Below are 19,783 nucleotides of genomic sequence, written 5' to 3' on the forward strand. Positions count from 1 at the left end.
GAGAAAGAAAAATCACTTTTGTGTTCAAATCATTGGAGAGTTAAAAAGGAAGGTAGGTTTTGAAGTGATTTCGGCTAAAACTACTTTGGTTATTCTCAAAATCATTTTTTTCTTAAATAACCATGTTTTTGACAAGAAAATAAAATTGATTTTTCAATAATAAAAATTACTTTAAATTTATTTTTCTCATACTATTCTAATTTTATATTCATATTCCCACGAATTAGAAGGAAATTTGGGTCCAAAATTATTAAAAATGATTAAGAATAATTAATAAAATTAGATATTTATTATAATTTTTAGGCGATTGCTGCCAACCAACTTTTAGTTATCGTTTTTCTAGCAATTGTTGTTGACCAACTTTCATGACTACTTTCTATAAATTGTCGTTCACCAACTTTTGACGACTGTTATTCGATGACTGTCGTCAACCAACTTTCAGGCAATTGTTTTACAGTGATTGTCTTTGGCCAACCTCCGACCACCATTTCTTAGTCACGATCGGCTGACAACTTTGAGTGACCAATTTTCCAACCACTGTTGCCGCCCAACTCTCGATGACTATTTTTCGGTGATCATTGTTAGACAACTTTCGGCGACTGCTGCCATCACCATCCTATTATCGTTTTTTAGCGACCATTGCTCGCCACTTCTAACCACATCTCCGCAACTATTTTTCGATGATTATTAGTGACCAACTTTTATATAAAACATTTAGGAAACAAATGAAAAAATAAATTAGTAAAAATAATATTTTGTTATAATTAATTAATAAAACAAATTTTCAAATATAAATATTGTAATGCCCTAAAAATGAAGATAATTTTGGAGTTAATTATCTTAATTTTGTTTAATTAAATTTAATTTATTGGCCGTTATTTTGAATTTATTTAATGAGAATTATTTGACTTTGTGAGGATTGAAATTAATTAAATATTTGTTGGATGAATATTTAATTAAGTAGAAGTTTTTGCATGTGGTGTTTGTTGAATTTTTGATTAAATTGTATGTTATGAGGCTTGAGAAAAGTTGGGGACTTTTTTAGTGTTGTTGAAGTTGAATTAAATTAAATAATTTATGGATGCTATTTAATTAAATTGTAGAGTGAAAATTTTGTTGGATATTTGATAATTATATGTATATGTGGAAATATATATAATTATTATGTGAAAGGAAAAGATAATTATATTTGTTAAAATATAATTATTTAAAGAAAAGATAATTGTATTTTGGAGAAAAGATATTTATTAAGGTAGAAAAAGAAAAATAATTATATTTTAGGAAAATTTAATTATTTGTAAAAAGATAATTATTCTTAAGAAAGATAAATAATAATTAATTATTGTGGAAGATAATTAATTATTTTGGAAAAAGATAAATAATAATTAATTATTATGAAAGATAATTAATTATTTTGAAGAAAGATAAATATTGATTATAGATAGAAGTGTTATGATTGGATAAATACGGAAAGAGAAGGAATTTGATTTATTTAGAAGGAAAATTGATAATTATATATTGAAATATAATTATTGGAAAAAGGAATGTAACATCCCAAATTTTTAACGAGTTTTTATTAATTATATTGAATTATTTGGGTGTTATATTAATAAATGGAGCTAAAATTTAATTGTTGGGTTAAGATAATTCATATTGAAATTTTATAAGTGATTTATTGGAAAAGATTTGATTGTTTAAAAGAATTGAGAATTTAAGTTAATTTGAGATTTTGCATGTAAAAGTTGGTTTTGGTGGAATAGGATTTAATTGAGTATATATATATAATAATTTTGGATTTTTTTTTTTTTGTGAAATATGATATTAATTATTTGGTTTTGTGTAAATAATTAATAGGAAAAAGTGAAGTTAATTATATGATGGAATATAATTATAATTATTTAGAAAAGAAGATAATCCATGAAGAGAGAGATGATTGTTTTGATTGGACGAGAAAATATATATTTATTTATTTAGAAGAGAGAATGATGGTTTAAATAAATATATATATTTATTATAGATTTTGGTGAGAGAAAAATAATAATAATAAAGAAGTATTAATATTTATTATTATTAATTATTATAAATGCCTCAGATTTTGTGCATTTAAAGAATTTATTTAGGAAAGATAACGAGAATAAAGATATATGTATATTTTGGTAGTATATATATATATATATGCTAAAAAGAAAAAGAAAAAATAATAATAAATATTATAGTTATTATTTGGGTCTATAAATAGCATTGGAATGCTTAAGTTGAAAAGAAAAGAAAAAAGAAAAAAGTTTTTATCTTCTTTACTAAGATAACCGTCTGCTGCCATCGTCTCACTAATTTTAGTTATGATTGATCCTTTTAGCAAAGCTTGAACATTGAAAGTGATAATTTTTCCATCAAGGATAAACGAATTTTTTTTTCAACCTCCATTTGGGCAACCTTGAAAAGCTAATGAAATTAAATTAAAAATTTGTTAATTTAATTTTGGATCTAATTGGGGTTTTTTAAAGGTTCAATTGGCTAATTTTTTTTAAGATTTAAATCTTCGATTTTTCCCAATCAAGGTTAAATTGGTTTCAACCCCATTTTTTTTTTAAGTTAACTAATTTGGAAGAATTTTTGGATGATAGCCAATTGCTAATTTTATTAATTAAGATGCTGAAATTTCCTTTTATCATTAAGATCAAATTAATTGGACAATTTTTACTGTGAGCTAAGGAGTACTTTGTTTGGCTAAAATCTCCAGGTAAGAGATTCTCCTACTAGGTCTTCGAACTGAAATTAAGAGCTTACATGTAATTTTCCATTATGTATTGATTTAGCTTAGATGCATAATGTGTTGATGTTGATGATTGATGATGATGATTGATGATGATGACTAATATTATGTTTATGACTGGTAGTATGTTGATGATGATGATTGATTAACATTGATGATGACGCATGATATTTTAATCACATGATTAAGAAAGTTAAGATTAATATTCATGTCATGTTTATGATGTTTATGATATGATACATGTTATGGATAGGGTGTACTGTTAGCTTTATCTATTAGAGTTGTACCCACATGGGTGTCCCTCGAGATCACCACCTTTTTATGACTGTGTAGTCCGACGGGATCACCAGTTCAGTATGAGATTATATGTATATGAGTGACTCGACGGGGTTACTCACAGCCCGATTGTCTTAGTGTTTCTTTCCAGTTCACTGAAGACCAGTTTGTCTTAGGTGTTCTTTCGAGTTCACTGAAGACCAGTTTGTCTTAGATGTTCTTTCGAGTTCATCGAAGACCAGATATGTTCCTATGGGATCACTAAATTGCATGTGTTCGAAAACGCGTCAGTTTAGGGGTACTTCCTTACGGGACTCTAATGGGAAGTTAACTTAGAGTGGATCCCTTATTGAGTATATGTTTATACTCACTCTTTCTATATTTAACATTTCAGGCAAAGGCAAAGGTAGAAGAAAGCTGGCAAGCGACATAGAAGAATTCGTGACATGCCATATGGGGACTCATTTTTGCTTCCGCATCTATGTATCAGTGTTTTAGTATTTTGTTTCTAATGAAAATTTAGTCTTCCTTTTTTAAGAAAGTGTCTCTTGTTATTATTTCTTTTTCGTAATGACCTCAACTTAGTATAATGAGCTGGGTCGTTACAAATATAATTTCGTAATTTTAAAATTATTTTTGGAACCAAACATAATAATTCAAAATCATTAAAAAATCACTTTTACACAATCAATTGTACATAATATTTTCTTCTAAAATAACTACTACAACTATAACAAATATTATATGCGATTGGAATTGGTAAGTAGAAATTATTGGCAATAGGTATATCTAAGAATATTGAAGGTCAATGGAGTTGATGACCAATGACCATTTTATTGATTGGTAATTATTTACCAAGATTAGGGTTAACATTGTCTTGCAATTGGGAAGTGTTGATCTGCTACCACCTCCTACATCACCAAGTTCCATGGACTAGCAACCACTCGAATAAACAATTGGCACTTGTAGTTTGCTACTCCTATCTCTAATCATTAGGTCACTTGTCTTTGGTCTCAAGTTCTATATCTTGCCCATGCAACTAGAACTAGAGATTGACAACCATTCAATCATAAATAATTGATGGTTGGATACTTGGACAACATTAGCGATTCGTGGCACACAACTCATTGTTGCCAACTAATGATAAAAGATTTAGACTTCAGTGGTAATTAGACGTTGATGACCAACAACCACTTCGAGGATGGTCAGTGGTCATCAAGCATTGATCCTCGATTCGTGGCCTCTATCTCTTATTAGATTTGACATATCTCTCCCTCATGTAGCAATATTTGTCCCTGTAAAATCAATATAATTCCCTCTATTCAGATGCTAGGTAAGAAAAATATGAAGTAGTTGTAACTATTTCTTTAGTCACTATTGAAGAAGTTATGGTAGTAGTTCTTGTTTCAATTTAAGCAAATATTTTGATATGTAGTCTAAAGAAGAAGCTTTCTTTTGAACGAGAAATAGCTCAATCCCACTATTTAGAAGAGAAAGTTAATAGCTCCACCTCTTTGGGAGAGGCATTCAATTGCGAGACTTTAGAGGAATGAAGGAGAAACCAAGTCTCCTCTACTTAAAGTAGTTGAGGCTTCTCTTGTTCTCTTTATGTCTCTTTCTCCTTTCCCTTTGGTCTTTCTCCTTCGCTATCACTTCATGACTTGGTATGGAGTCTCTTTAGCCATCGGCCTTTTCACTACACAAGCCACCTGGTGGAGAAAGCAAGAAGTGTTGGCCTTCATTCTTTCCTAAGGCATGGTCCTAGTTCTACAAGTCAGCCCGCACTTTTTGGAAGAATCTTGCAGCAATGGACATACGACCTACCAAGCCTTCCCTTTCTACCAGAGCTTCATGGGCTTTCGCCGTTCCCAAATCAGATCTTTGTTTTGATGTGAGCTATACTCTACAAGGAGCCAAACGGGCGTATAGCCTTGCCATTTAGCCTCATTTCCCATGTGACTAGGAATGCTCAGTTAGAACTTCTTAATTGTCATTGTCTAGCCTTTCTTACTACCATGATAGCACTTAGTGTGGTCAGCACCAATCATATTCGAACCACGAAGCTTACACTCATTCACATTAGTTCATCCAGCTATGCCCTGGGTCTTTTGCTCTTCTAATGTCAAAGGTGGCCAGCCATTCGCCAACGCCTAGGAATCCGCTTCACATCTTAACGGGGAGATTAGGTACTCATATTCGATCAAAGTTCCATTTTAGTGCCCCCTTAACATAAAGACAAGCTTTTCTAGGTGGGTCCCTTTGCGCAAGACATTGCTTAGGACTAACGAGTCACACGATAGGTGCACGATTAACTTTCCATACTCTAACAAGCTACCTTGATCCCTCTCTGCTTTCGATTCCTTATGCTCAACAACTCCAACAAGCCCTAAAGTCTCTTGCCGCCTAAAACTCCGCCAAGAAACAGTAGCTTTACCTTTCATCCTATATACTCAGAGAATGCCATGCGTTCTCCACTTTTGAACCTCGTAAAGAGATAACGTGTCTTTTCGCTGATTTTCTCCTTATTCACGAAGTTTAGATCTTTGATGTTGACCAATAATGGTGTCATGCCCCACCCTGCAATGCATCCAAACCTCGCGTTGCGGCATGCGAATGTGACCTAAGAAGCCCTGAAACCTCTATGCAAAACGCCAGAACACTCAACTTAAACCTTAAACCTTGACCATAACGCTTAGTTTGAACTTGAATCCTTAGAACTACTAAGCGATAAGAAAATACAATGCATGATAACAAAATAAACTTTTCTTTTACTTAACAAATTGCGTTCCAATACATAATACATGCTTCTTGAATACAAAGAACTGTAGAAAAAAGCTTCCAACACCTAGCGCAACTTCTTCAATTTCAACTTAGAACGCCTGGCTAACACCTTAACGCGCAGCTACTCGCCTTACCTTCTCAACTTGGCTTCAACGTCTTGTAACCTAGGGAAGAAAAACTTAATACGTAAGTCAAATACTTAGTGAGTAAAATTTTAGAAATCCTTTTGGGGGAATATAATACAATCAAGTAAATTCATTTTCATAAATAGGCTTACAATGCCTCATTCAAAATATGAAACACACATTAGCCTCTTCTAGTTCCTTTTACCAAGAACATGAACCATTCCCACGCATAGACTACTATGATTTCTTTCATCATCAGCATCCCTTGGAGAATTTTCCAATTCATTTTTCATTGCTCAGGCTGTTAACTCAATACGCTCCTTTCAACACATTGGCAAACTACTTACCGTCATGTGGTCCTTTCACCCCATGATTGCCTTGACTTATAATGTGCACATAATAGCTAGCTTATGATAGGAATAAAGATTATGGTTTGCTCCCATACATACACTCATCACATAGAAACTTTAGCTTTAGAAATATTCTTTTCAAATAAACAAGCTATCAAATAACATCGATAGCATTACAATATGCATTAAATATTTACAACACAAGACTCAAAAAGAATGCTTTTAAAACACTATTCTTTCTTTTAGAAAATCACTCAAAAAAATACATAGTTTCCTTCTTTTGAATGACTACTCCAAGTTTCCCTTTTTTTGCATAGCAACTTCCTTAACAAATCAACACTTAGTACTTTTTTTTAGAAATTCCAAAGTAACAATACTTTCTTCGGGTCCTTTGTCATGCCTCGCTCCAAAAGTCACTTTCATGCGACCAGATGGAGGCATGCTATCTAGACACTCGACGGGTACCACACCGCATGATAAACGTTGAACGCCTAGTTAGCGAAGTAAATGCACATATATATTGTAAAATGCAAAATTGACATAAATGGAACAAGAAACTTCATTGATGAACAAATCATGAGAATACACTTGACTCTTAGTACACAAGTTTTTCAAAAGAACTAAGTACAGACTCCAAAATCGACAACTTGACTCTTCTTACCTACCTTAGCATACTATGTGGGGTAACAGTGGCCACTAACAATGATGCGATTACAAGGGCACAACAGGCGATCAAGGATGCAAGTTCAACGTTGGATATCCTTTGCTACCTAGAGGGGGGATAAAATAAAACATTGGAAGGTTAGACAAAAATGGCTAATGAGTGGTATCTTTCTCAAACCTTTTTATTCATCAAAGTTGGTCTAAACGCATTACGTTCATTTTGCTAGATTCAGGTGGTAAGAATAATACACTATAGTGATAATAAGACATTGAGTATGAAATAGAATCAATTTAGGCGATTCCTATTATCTTAAACAATTATTTTCATAGATCATAAGAAATTTTCTCGTTTTAAAATCCTTCATCATAATTTGTAAAGAAATTGTTTCTTCTTGATTTGTTCACCGTAATGAAAAATCACAACGTATGCGTCTCGTAAACTTCATAATCATCTCGCATAATTATTTTACATATTTAATTACATCTTTGTACCCTTTCCTCAGCTTAAGCGTTTACCACACTTTTTTTGCCAAGTTGCAGCTATGCGGAGTAATCTCAACGCATTTAGCAAGTTTCATCAATTCCACTATACATAACACATCTTCCAGTGCCATGTCAGACAGCAAGCAATGGGCATCCAATACCAGATCACACAGAAAGTATGAGGCATCCTACTCAAGATCACACAACATGAATATGGTATTTTATTTCAGAACACATAGCAAGAGTTGAGCATCTTATCTCATATCATACATTAAAGATAAGACATCTCATATCAGATTATACGGCAAGTATGAAGCATTTTTATCGCATAGGGTATAAAAGATCATTTGCTTTCAAACTTTATCGAATTTTATGTATTCTTCATTATTTTATCACATCGTTCCAATGCATAATAAGTTTAATTCATTTTTAAGACATACATTTAAGATTTCAAACACGTTTGGAAATCCTTTTTTATTTTAGGGAAAATGTTTTATAAGAAGAGTCACTCATACTCAACAATTGACTAGATTCTTCGTCCAGCTCCTAAGTCAAGAACTTTTTTGCAATCTCTTGCCAGTAAACAAGCTTCCGAGAATTTCTAGAAACTTGAGAAATTTTCTCAATTCTTTCTTAACTAAACATTGGATAAAGTGGTCCCAAATTGACCAGGTTTCTTCTATTTATAGGCTTCTTTGGTGACATTTTCTACTCAGAAATGATGACTGTTGCCTGCAGCAAGAACAGTCCAAACACAGAATGCCATGTGTTACTACCAAATCTTATCCTGAATTTAAATTAGGTGGCAAGGTCAAATCAATCGCTAACCTATTGACACAAGTGTTGCGCTATCACTACTAGGTGGAGTAAACTCGTGCCTAGTCGTTCGTGGTGTTGCCTTTTTACTCTTATCTTTTCCTTATCGCGTAACCTCTTCGCAAAACGTGAGTTACTTCTTTAATAATAGTCTTATCGCACTAATCTTTCCTTAAGCCTGAATCCCATCCCGTGGAGCAAAACATATTCGGGGTCTCACACCCTTCAATCCTACTTATACTAATTCTAAAGTATGATTAGTCACTTCTTAAACTCCCTTAACTCGCCAGCTTCTACTTGTTAGCTTTCCATATCATGATTTAATTAAAACACCAACACGTCTTCAGTTGTCTAATCAAGATTAAAATTCTCTTCGAAATTCCTAACTGTCTTCCCTTTGCATTCTTCTTGCGTTACAACACCAGTCTACTTCCTCGCATTTATGGAGCTTGGACGCGTACATTTTTCTCGTGTCGCCTAGCTTCAATACGAACCATTAAAATGCCTCTTCCAAAATCCAAACCCTTCTATGTGAGACTCGGGTCTCACAAATGGCTACTAGTTGTGATTGGAGATCTTGACCTAAAGATTAATACCAACAATTGACAGTTGGTGATAGAGAACGACATGACTAACAACTGGATCGGAGAGTCTAAGGATTGACAATAAGCAATTGGGATTGAGAGATCGAAGATCAATCGATGATCATTTCAGCAGTGGTAAGTGTTAGTAGACTTGGTCTAGCCCAGTCGCTAGTCACCGACCCAAGGTTCATAATCCAAGTCGATTACATGAAATTTTAGCCTATGTTATTGGTTGGAAAAAACTAAACACGGATGTACAATGTTTGTTTTAAAAAACATAATCTTTAATGTTGGTTATAAACTAACATAAAAGAGTGTGTTGGTTTTAAACTAACATTAAAGATACCCATTTTTTTTTTCATTTCATTAAAATTAATCTTCTTCACCATTTCTTCAAACTTTTTTTTCTCATTTCTCTCAAAAATTCTTTCCAAAATATCACATATTATCTATGATAGACCGCAATAAACTACTATCTAAGTCCGTCATACATAAATTAAAGACAATCCTATTTTTTTCTTATTAGATTTATTGTTGGGAATGACTCACGTGCACCTTTAGGCTCAAAACCCACAAATACATATAGAGTTGTGACTTCCTACTTGTCCCACTTTAACAAATTAAGAAGTGAGCAGAGAGTATATGTATATAAAAATCACTATTAGGAACTTGTAAAAGTGGTTAGAGGGGTAGTAGAGTACCCTTTCCCACATGTTATGCCAATAATTCTTTTAGTCTCTGAATTTTTATCCTATTTTTAGTTAATCCCTATGGTTCTATTACTTTCAAATTAGTCCATATGATTTGAGATTCACAAAAATCTGAAAGTTTCAATTGGGTCTTTATGAGTGAGTAAAACTTAAAAATTACTCCATTAAAAAAACAAGTAGAGAGTAGGAGACTACATCATACATCATCTTATTGCATTAATAGAAAACATGAAAATAAATAAATAAAATAACAAATGACAAGATTGGTTCATGGTTGATATTTGTTTTTATGTTTTCAAAACTAAAAATTGAATAAAAAATTTAAAATGCATTTTAAAAAGAGATAGTTTCAAATATAACAAAATAAATTAAAATATTTACGATATATAATAAAATTTTGGATTCTATTAATAATAGACACTAATAGACTTATATTACTGTCTATCAATATTACTGTCTATCAACATAACTAATAGAAGCATATCAGTGTCTATCAAAGTTTATCATTGATAAAATATAAAATTTTACTATATTTTGTAAATCTTTTGTCAAATTTGTTATTTTTAACAATTACTCTTTGATATACTAATTTTTCAAAACAATCTTTGAAATCAACTCAATTTCAAATACAATCCATGGTTGATTTCTTTGTTTTTAAATTTGGTTTTAAAAAAACTATCAACATGAGATACATTATTCCATATTTCTACTGACAACTAAACACAAATTTCAAATTTCAAAATTTTGAACCGAAACTAAATGTGTTTTTTAATATAGTGTAAAAAAGGAATCAATTTCCGTTTTCTACTTAATTCTTGGTTTTCTAAAACATTTTTTCAATAACTCAATCTAACTTTTAAGTTTGTATTTATCCGAAAAAAAATTCAATCTAAACATAATTCAATAGAACTTTTCACTTTTTAAAATCGGAGGTTGAATCTGTCACCATATATTAGCTAGATTCATAGAAGTATTATCCCAAAAATGCTAAACATGCTAACATATTATACTGTTTTCCCTAAATCATATCCATTTTTTTAATTAATTTGGCAAATATAATTCTTAGAAAAATGTTATATTAACATTTTAGTCTCACCATTTTGATTTTAATTTTAGTTAATAGTTTTAAGAGTCTTGATTTAGCCGGATTTCTATAACTTTAAGGTAATTTGCGGTATGTATGCTCTCTTTTAAGGTGAGAGATTCAAGTTGTTGTACCTATTGAATAAACTAAAAAACATATGTTACAATGATGGGAGTGATATAATGACTAAAGTCAAAATTTTAAAATGATAGGAATTAAATTGAAAAATACTCTAATTTCAAGGTCTTGAGATTCATTTAATAAGATTTTAGTTTTTGACAAATAAGCTTACAAACACCACTTCCATTTTGTTATTTACTTGTTACCGATGTCTCAAAAGAACGAGGTGAAATTTTGATAAAAAGAATAGTTTTTAAAAACGGGTGCTTTGAAATGCAAGTAAAAATGAAAGAAAAATGAAATGGAAGTTTGGAAGTTTTTTAATACATTTTTAGAAACTTATAGAGATAGCAAAAACAAACACACAAAATAAAAAAGAAAAAGAAAGTGATAAGATATAGTAATAGGCCCATCTTGGTAACCCCTTGGCTAAGGACTAGGGCGTAGGGGAATTTGGCAGAGAGGCGGGAAGAAAAGAAGGGGTTTGGGGAGGGGCTTTTATGCAAAAATCAATGATTGTGTTTTAGGGCAAATAGTTTTAAAGCTTTTTCACTTTGACTTTACCACACCAATTTTATTTTAAATTTGGTATTGGACAATGGACATTACAAAGTGGCATCCGCAGATAATGATTCAAAGCTTTCTTTTTGGGAATATTATCCCTTTTTATGGCTCTAAATTTTTGCAATTCACTTTCAATAGTCAACTCTTCATTATAATCCCACCTTTGATTAATTTGTATCTTCCTTCCACTTTTAATTCACTTTCTACTTCTCACCTTTCAATTTTTCAATCTATACTAAATTAATACTAAACCAACTCCCTCTCTCCCACTACCAATACATTTGTTTCTCTTTTATTATATTATCCATATTTTATTTATCAACTTTTAAATTTTATGTCTCTTTACATATTGAATTATAACCATTGTATTTAATTTTGTTTATTATTTAAAACTATTAACCAAAAATACAAAATTGCAACTCTTTTTCATAAAAGATGTCAAACTAATTAATATGACTGTCTCCATTATTTGACTTTTAGGTTATATCATTAACTAAAATATCCACTCATCCATTTGCCATTATAATATATTTGGACTTAATAAATATAGAGGTGGTTATTGAAACCTTTAGTCTAAAGATATATATATATATATATATATATATATATATATATATATATATATATATATATATATATATTTTGTTATCATCATTAGGATTTCAATTAAAGTTGGCTTTTCTAACGAACGTTGTAGACTCTAGTGATCGAGTAATAAAGATCCAACGTAAAAACTTATTTATAGATGTGACAATGGATTTCATGACGTAATTTTGTATTATTATGATGTGAGAGCCTAAAAAGTCACATCGATTAAGAAGCATATGAAATCTAAGTTGAGGTTTATTATGATTGAAATTAATAAACATGTGTTAAAAATAATAATGATTTAAGCCCGATAATACTAACATTGTATTAAAATTTATATGATATCTTTATATAGAACAAATCTTAATAACCACATTATGTTTTTGGACCTCTGTTCTTATTTGTCACTCTTGGCATAATAGTATATGAATTTTAATAATAGTAAAAATTAATAATAATGAAGAAAAAAGAAGAAGAAGAAGAAGAAGAAGAAGAAGAATATTTAGACACTTAGAAGTAGGGGGGACATATATATAATTAAAAATAAAAGATACAAAGATAAATTACTAACTGAATGTAAAAAGAAAGAGAATAGAAACAAAGGTAAATGATTGTGAAGTAATGGTCCTAAGGAGAAAAAAAGAAAAGAAACCATGGATAAGAAGGTAAGGAGGAAAGAAGACTGATGATGACAATTGATTATTACTTGCCCACTTTTCACCTACATTTTCTATCATTCACAATCATCAAACTTCATTTAATCCCATTCATGCCCCCCCTCACAATTATGCAACCAAAACACTTTTCTTTTTTTTCTTCCCATTTTTATGCCCAACTTTAAACATAACTAAAAAAAAAAAAAAATTGAATGATTCATATATTAGTAACCCCTAGTAAAAGAGTAAAAGTATTAAACATATAACATCGGGTGCAATCAATTTTCTTTTAATTGAATGGAGAATAGTTAAGATTAGATTTAGAGATAAGATACATCAAATATTAGTGTAACTTATAATTGTCATTGTTGGACCATTTAATGATAATTGATATATACTCTCCATTTTTTTTATTTTTAAATGAAGATGAAGCTCAAATTCTCACATTTATGCAAGTGTAGTTATATACTATTAGTCAATGATTACCATTTTCCTCTAAATAATTACCATTAGTCACATTTATGCTATTGTAATAACTTAACATTTTATTTTCGTATGTTAGTTATATCTATTGTACTTTAATTTACTATAATTCTAGATCTAATTAACTTATTCAATGAAATACTCAAAAGTTAAAATGTTTAGTTTATTGGAGGAGGATAATAACAAAAGAGAAAAAGAAAAATGCTTCTTAAAAATGAATATGATCATTGAATTAACAATGCCAAGAAAATGATATATGCTTTGTTATTAAAAATTGTTAAAATTAAAACTATTATCTACGCATTTGCTAAATTAAAATAGAATATCTATACATTTTCTAACTCATTCCGTCATATCTAAATCTTTCCTCATTTTCTCAAATGTCTATCTCCCTCTTCACTCCTCGTTCTTTTTTTTTTTTTTTCTCTTCCAAGATCTTTTCAATATTCTATAGAAATAATAGACATAGACATATCAATCAAAATAAAACTCTTATAAATATTATTGAGAATGCAGAGGAAGAACAAAAACAAAACAAAACAAAAAGAAAAGAGAAAACAAAGTCCACGTAAATATTTTTTTAGTACAACTTGGGGTAGGAGGATTTAAACTCAAGACTTCTTGTTCCCACAAACATTGTAACAACCCGAACTTTAAATTTAAGTTAAGGTCACTACTCAAAAAGACGAATAACAATTTACGCTTTCTTGAAGAAGTAGACGACTAAAATTCTTATAAAAATCAAGGTTTTCATAAAATAAAATTATCAAAACCAACAAAACAATTTGAAAACGTGACCCGCGAGTTTTAACAATTTTAGAGAAAATAAAAAGGATGAAATCTTAAGTAAAATGTTTAAACTGTAAAATTCTAAAAAACGTATAAATAGACGCAGAAGCTAACTGCGTCCCCATATGGCATGCCACGAATCCTTTTCTGTCGCTTGCCAGCTTCTCAAGTTCTCTACCTTAGCCTGAAATATTAAACATAGAAAAGAGTAAGTATATAAATATACCCAGTAAGGGACCCACTACTAGTCCTGCGATCTATTAACTTTTCATTAAAAACATAATCATAACGTCATGTGTCCAATGGAGCACACACGGGTGAGTGCGACCATATGAACACCCCAAAATCGTGCGAGTGATCCCGTGGGAAGACCCCTAGTCGTGCAAATAAACATATCTGACATACGTGGGTACACCCCTAATCGTGCGAGTGGTCCTGTCAGAACATCCCTAGTCGTGTGAGTGACCCTGTACACAATATCACTGTCCTCTAACCATGCATGTGATCCGTAGGTACACCCTTAAATCGTGCGAGTGGTACCGTAGGAACACCTCTAGTCGTGCGAGTGACCCCATAGATAGGATTCACAATACAAGTGGAGAAAAAGCTCAACAAACAAAGTTAATTAACAGACACACCACCATCGAAAGCATGTAACATCATCATAAACATCATAACATGACATGAATATTAATCATAACGTCTTTAAGTATGTGATTAATATATCATGTATCATATACATCATAAACATATAAGTCATCATCATCAATATAATACTAATTATCATCAATAACATCGCATTATGCAATTTAACTACCATCAATGCATAATCGTAAATACATGTCGTCTCTTTTAAATTTAGTTCGAAGGTCTAGTAGGATAATCTCTTGCTTGGAAATTAGTTTAACCAAAAATATAATCCTGATAGCAAAATCACATTTCCAAAGAAAAGTCCTAAATAGTATGGGTAAAATACTAAGTTCAATAACTCAATTAACAGTTGTTAAGGATCCAAAATCCAGTTAATTCAACTTATCCAAAGTTCAGGTCGAATCCAATTTATCTTTGGTTGGGCAAAATTCCACAACTTAAAACTACCAAATAAAATCTAACCAAATTAATCTAAAATTAAATATTTATGGTTCAAAATTATTATCTCATGGGTATTACCCATAACCCATTAAATACTCACCAAAAATATGGGAAAAGATCAAAATATAGGCTTATGGCTCAAAATGGCTTAGATGGAGAGGAAAATTAGCTCGGCTAAGGTAGATTTGGCTAGGCGCAGGCGATTGAAGGGGGTGGCTGCTCGGGTCGACAGCTTGCGTGGCTTGGAAAGAAGGATCGGTTCACGTGTGGCTTGCGTGAGGACGGCTCGAGACACGCGGCTTGCAGACGAAGTGGGGTTTGTGTACAGCTCGGCTAGGTTGCTAGCTCGAGTTTACGCTAACGACCGAAGAAGACGAAAATGAACGGTTCATCGAAGAAGTGGTGGAACGACGACGCGGCAGATGCTTCGACGGTAACGGCGTGCTACTGACGGCAAAACCAAAAGCAGTGATGAAGGAGACAAGGCGAAAGGCGGACAACTGACGAAATAGCCAGCGAAGAGCAGACAGACGGTGCGGTCGTGAGCGACGCGCGACAATCGGTTGCTGACCAGTTCGTGAGACGGAGTCAGACGAAGAATGCGACCGATAGCAGTAGTTGGAGCAAGGCAACGACTAGGGTTAAGGGTTTATGAAGAAGAAGTTGGTGAATAGTTACCATGCATGCTTCACGAAGCCTATAAATAAAGAAAATAATAATAATATAATTATTATTATTTTTCTTTTATTTTTCCTTATTCTATCCCAAGATAAATCTCACACCTTTTCTCTTTATTTAAAATCCACCAAATCTTTTTTTAAAACTCAAATATTCTCTCTTCCATTAAATCTCCATCCAATCAACTTTTTATTTCTTACCATAATTATCTTTTATTAAATAATAATTATATTTTCCATTATATAATTATTATTTTAAATTTCTTTTTCTCTCTCCACAAATATCCTTTTTCCAAATATTACTCTTCCAAAACAAATCTATCTTTATCTTCTTTCAACAATAAACTATATTTCTCCAAATAATTAAATAAACTCCCAAAATTATTTAATTAACTCCAACTTCTAAGGAAGAACTAATAAATCTTTAAAATAACATCCATTATTATGAACATAATTAAAAAAACTAAGATAATTAAATTCGAAAATTATCTTAATTTTGGGGCATTACATACATACACTTGTCAGTTGAGTTGAGCTCATGTTAAGCACATAAACATATTAAATGGTACTTACTTTTATATCTTCCCTCTCCTCCTTTTCATTCTTTCTTGTTTCTCTTCCTTCTATGTTCAATATTCCATAGTATGAATAAATATAAACACATCAATACGATGCTAAAAAATGTAGAACGAATAATTGCAAAAAAAGAAAAAAGAAAGGCTAACACAAAAAAACATGCAAAAATATGCACGAATGAAGATTGAACTTATTCGGGGAGAAGGGAGAATTAGGAGAAAAAGAAAAACAACATAGTCAATGGTAGTAGTTATCTTTTGTTTTGGATCAAATTAAAATAAAGGAACTTATAGTGTTTTTATTGAGAATGTTTGTGCGAAGATGTTACCATGGAAAACACAATTAGAAGGAAAGATGTAAAAAAAATAAAAAACAAAGGTAAAAGAAAAAGAAAATTAGAAAACATGTATGAGAAGAGATGGACCGAGAAAAAAAGTCTCAAATCCCCCACTTCAGACTAGTTAAATAAGCAAAGAATAGGATGTTTCGTGAAAATTTGTGTTCTACCAAAAATCATGTCGAAAAGATGTAAGGATTTTGATGGTTATGTTCAAATAAATTTGTTAAGGGCTAACTATTAAATGGAGGAGTATAATAGTCATATGTTTAAAACAGAGAGATAAAGTGTAAAAGTAAAGATCCTCCCACTTTGCCCTTCCCTTTATATAATTATTTATACACAGCAGAGATTAATAAAGAATTCACTCATTGTTCCTATAAGCTTTTGCTTGGTTTTTGGTCCCCTATTTAAGCCCAATCCAAGTTCTCTTTTTAGACCTGTACGATGAAGGCCCATTTCTCATTCAGCTTTAGCTATTTTACATAAATAACATTTTCAGAGCTTTCTGGATGGAAAATCTTCCTAACACCATATAGTTTATAAATGTCTTTTATTTTCAATTATTTTGTTAACATCTTTTACCTAAGAAAAGCAAAGTGTGGTGCAGCTGAAGTGTTATCAAATGAGAAGGGCTACGCGTTTTGAAGAAGGGAATTAGTATAGTGAGTGATTTTTCTAAAGTTATATTGTTTTTAAAAAGTTTTCCTTCTAAAGTTTCATGTTGTATTATAATGTTGTACTTCACGTTAATGTTGATGAGAAGTATATATGTTTTACAAAAAGAAAAAGGTTTTGTGTTATGTTTCAAGCTGAAGCTTCATGTTTGATGATTGTATGCTATGTTTATGAACAAACCATTAGTCTTATTCCTATTAATGAGCTGCCTATATATGCACATAATGAGTAAAGGCAACTATGTAGAAAAGGACTACATGGTGGAATGAAGATGCCTAATGCATAAAAAGAGCGTATTGAGTTTGGAGACTTGAGCAATGAAAAATGAATCAAAATATTCTCCAAGAGATGCTATTGATGAAAAAGTCATCACAATAGTCTATGCGTGGGAGTGGTTCATATTCTTCGTGAAAGGAATATGAAAGGCTAATATGCGATTTATATTTTATTGAAACGAGGCATTGAAGCTTGTTTAATGAAAATGATTTTATGAATTGTATGCCCCAAAAGGTTTTTCAAAAGCATAACTCACCAAGTATTTCACTTACGTTCTTTAAGTTTCCCCTCAGGTAACCAACCGTTAAGGTTAAGGTAGGAAAGTAAGAAAAGCTACTTCGTGTTAAGGTAAGCAAGCCAGCCGTTCTAAGTAAAGTTTGATCAGAAGTTGTGCTAGGCATTTTGAAGTTTTGTGTTAAGCTTTGTTGAAAAGAAGCATGTAAAATCTATTTAGAACGTATATTCTTGAGTAATAAAGTGAAATTGATATAATTAACTTGCGAGTTCAATTTCTTCATCGCTTAGTAGTTAAAGGACTTAAGATTGAACTAGGCGATAAAGCTAAGATTCAAGGACTAAAGTTGAGCATTCTTGCGTTCTATTTTTAGATGTCAAGGTTGCTCAGGTGGCATTGTGTGTTGTATCGCGAGGTTAAGGACGTGTTGTGGGTTGGGGAGTGACAAGTTCTTAGTAATGCCTTTTGGTTTGATCAATGCCCCAGTTGCTTTTAGGGATTTGCTGAATAGAGTGTTCCACCACTACTTGGGTCAATTTATGATTGTTTTCATTGATGATATTTATATATATTCACAAGATGCGGTAAGACATTCGAAACACCTAAGGATTTTGCTATAAACCTTGCGAGAAGAAAAATTGTTTGCAAAATTCAATAAGTGTGAGTTTTGGTTGAATCAAGTTATGTTCCTTGGACACATAGTATCTTCAAGGATTGAAAGTGAATTCACAAAAGATTGAGACAGCTGAAAATTGGGAACGTCCTAAAATAGTTTATGAAGTTTAGAGTTTTCTCAGATTGGCGGGCTACTATAGGCGTTTTATTGAAGAATTTTCTAAGATAACACTTTCTTTGACAACACGTACAAAGAATGTGAGGGAATTTAAATGGACGAATGAATACGAGAGGAGTTTTCAAGAGTTAAAACGCAGACTTATTATTCCACTCGTTCTCACATTACCTACACTAGAGAAAGAGTTTGAAGTTTACTGTGACACATAACTTCAAGGTGTAAGATGATGCGTTTTGATGCAAGAATAAAAATTAATAGCCTACGCATCAAGACAATTAAAATTGCACGAACGCAACTACCTAACACATGATTTGGAATTAGCAACTATATTGTTCACGCGTTAAGACATTACCTTTTTGGAGAAAAGTGGAATATTTTCACTAATCACAAGAGTTTGAGATACATTTTTTATCAGAAAGAGTTGAACTTAAGACAAAGACATTGGAATGAATTAATTAAATATTATGATTGTCGCATACCATTCTGGAAAGGTCAATGTTGTAGCTGACACATTGAGCAGAAAGAGCTCGAGTAAGGAGAGCAAAGGGAGAATGGCTTCATTAAGAGAGTTAAGAGGTTATAAGGCAATCTTGAACGCAAGATCAGTTGAGAATTTGGTAGTATGGTTTCAAGTCAAGCCCACACTGGAAAAGAGATTGTTAAAGTCAAGCCCTCATATTAAGAAAGTTAGCTGAAGAAATAAGATGCGAAAGACGGTCAGGCTATGCATTGGGAAGTGATTGTGCATTGTTAAAAGACAAAAGACTATACGTTCCGAATAATAAGGCGTTAAAGGAAAATATTTCGAAAGAAGCTCACAGTTCAGCTTATGCAATGGATCCTAGAAGTACTAAGATGTATAGAACCTTGAAGATTTGCTATTGGTGGCCATGTATGCGATGAGAGATAGCTAAATTTGCAATTAAATGCTAGATTTGTTAGCAAATCAAATCGCAATGGCAAAAGACCAGAGAATTGCTATGCCCTTTGCCCAGTCCAGATTGGAAGTGGGAGCATATGACCATGGATTTCTTGTTTGGGTTGCCTAGAACGCCTAGTGGTTTGATGGAATTTGGGTTATTGTGGACAAATTTACCGAGACAACACATTTTATTCCTATTAAAGAAACTTTTCCATTGGATAAATTAGCTAAGTTATATGTAGATAAGATTGTAAGCCTATGTGAAACTCTAGTGTCAATAGTATCAAACAAGATTCATGTTTTACTTCCAAGTTTTGGCCAAAATTGCAAGAAGCATTAGAAACCAAGTTAT

Source organism: Cucumis melo, chromosome 2 (genome assembly GCF_025177605.1).
Source record: "Cucumis melo cultivar AY chromosome 2, USDA_Cmelo_AY_1.0, whole genome shotgun sequence".
Taxonomy (NCBI): Eukaryota; Viridiplantae; Streptophyta; class Magnoliopsida; order Cucurbitales; family Cucurbitaceae; genus Cucumis; species Cucumis melo.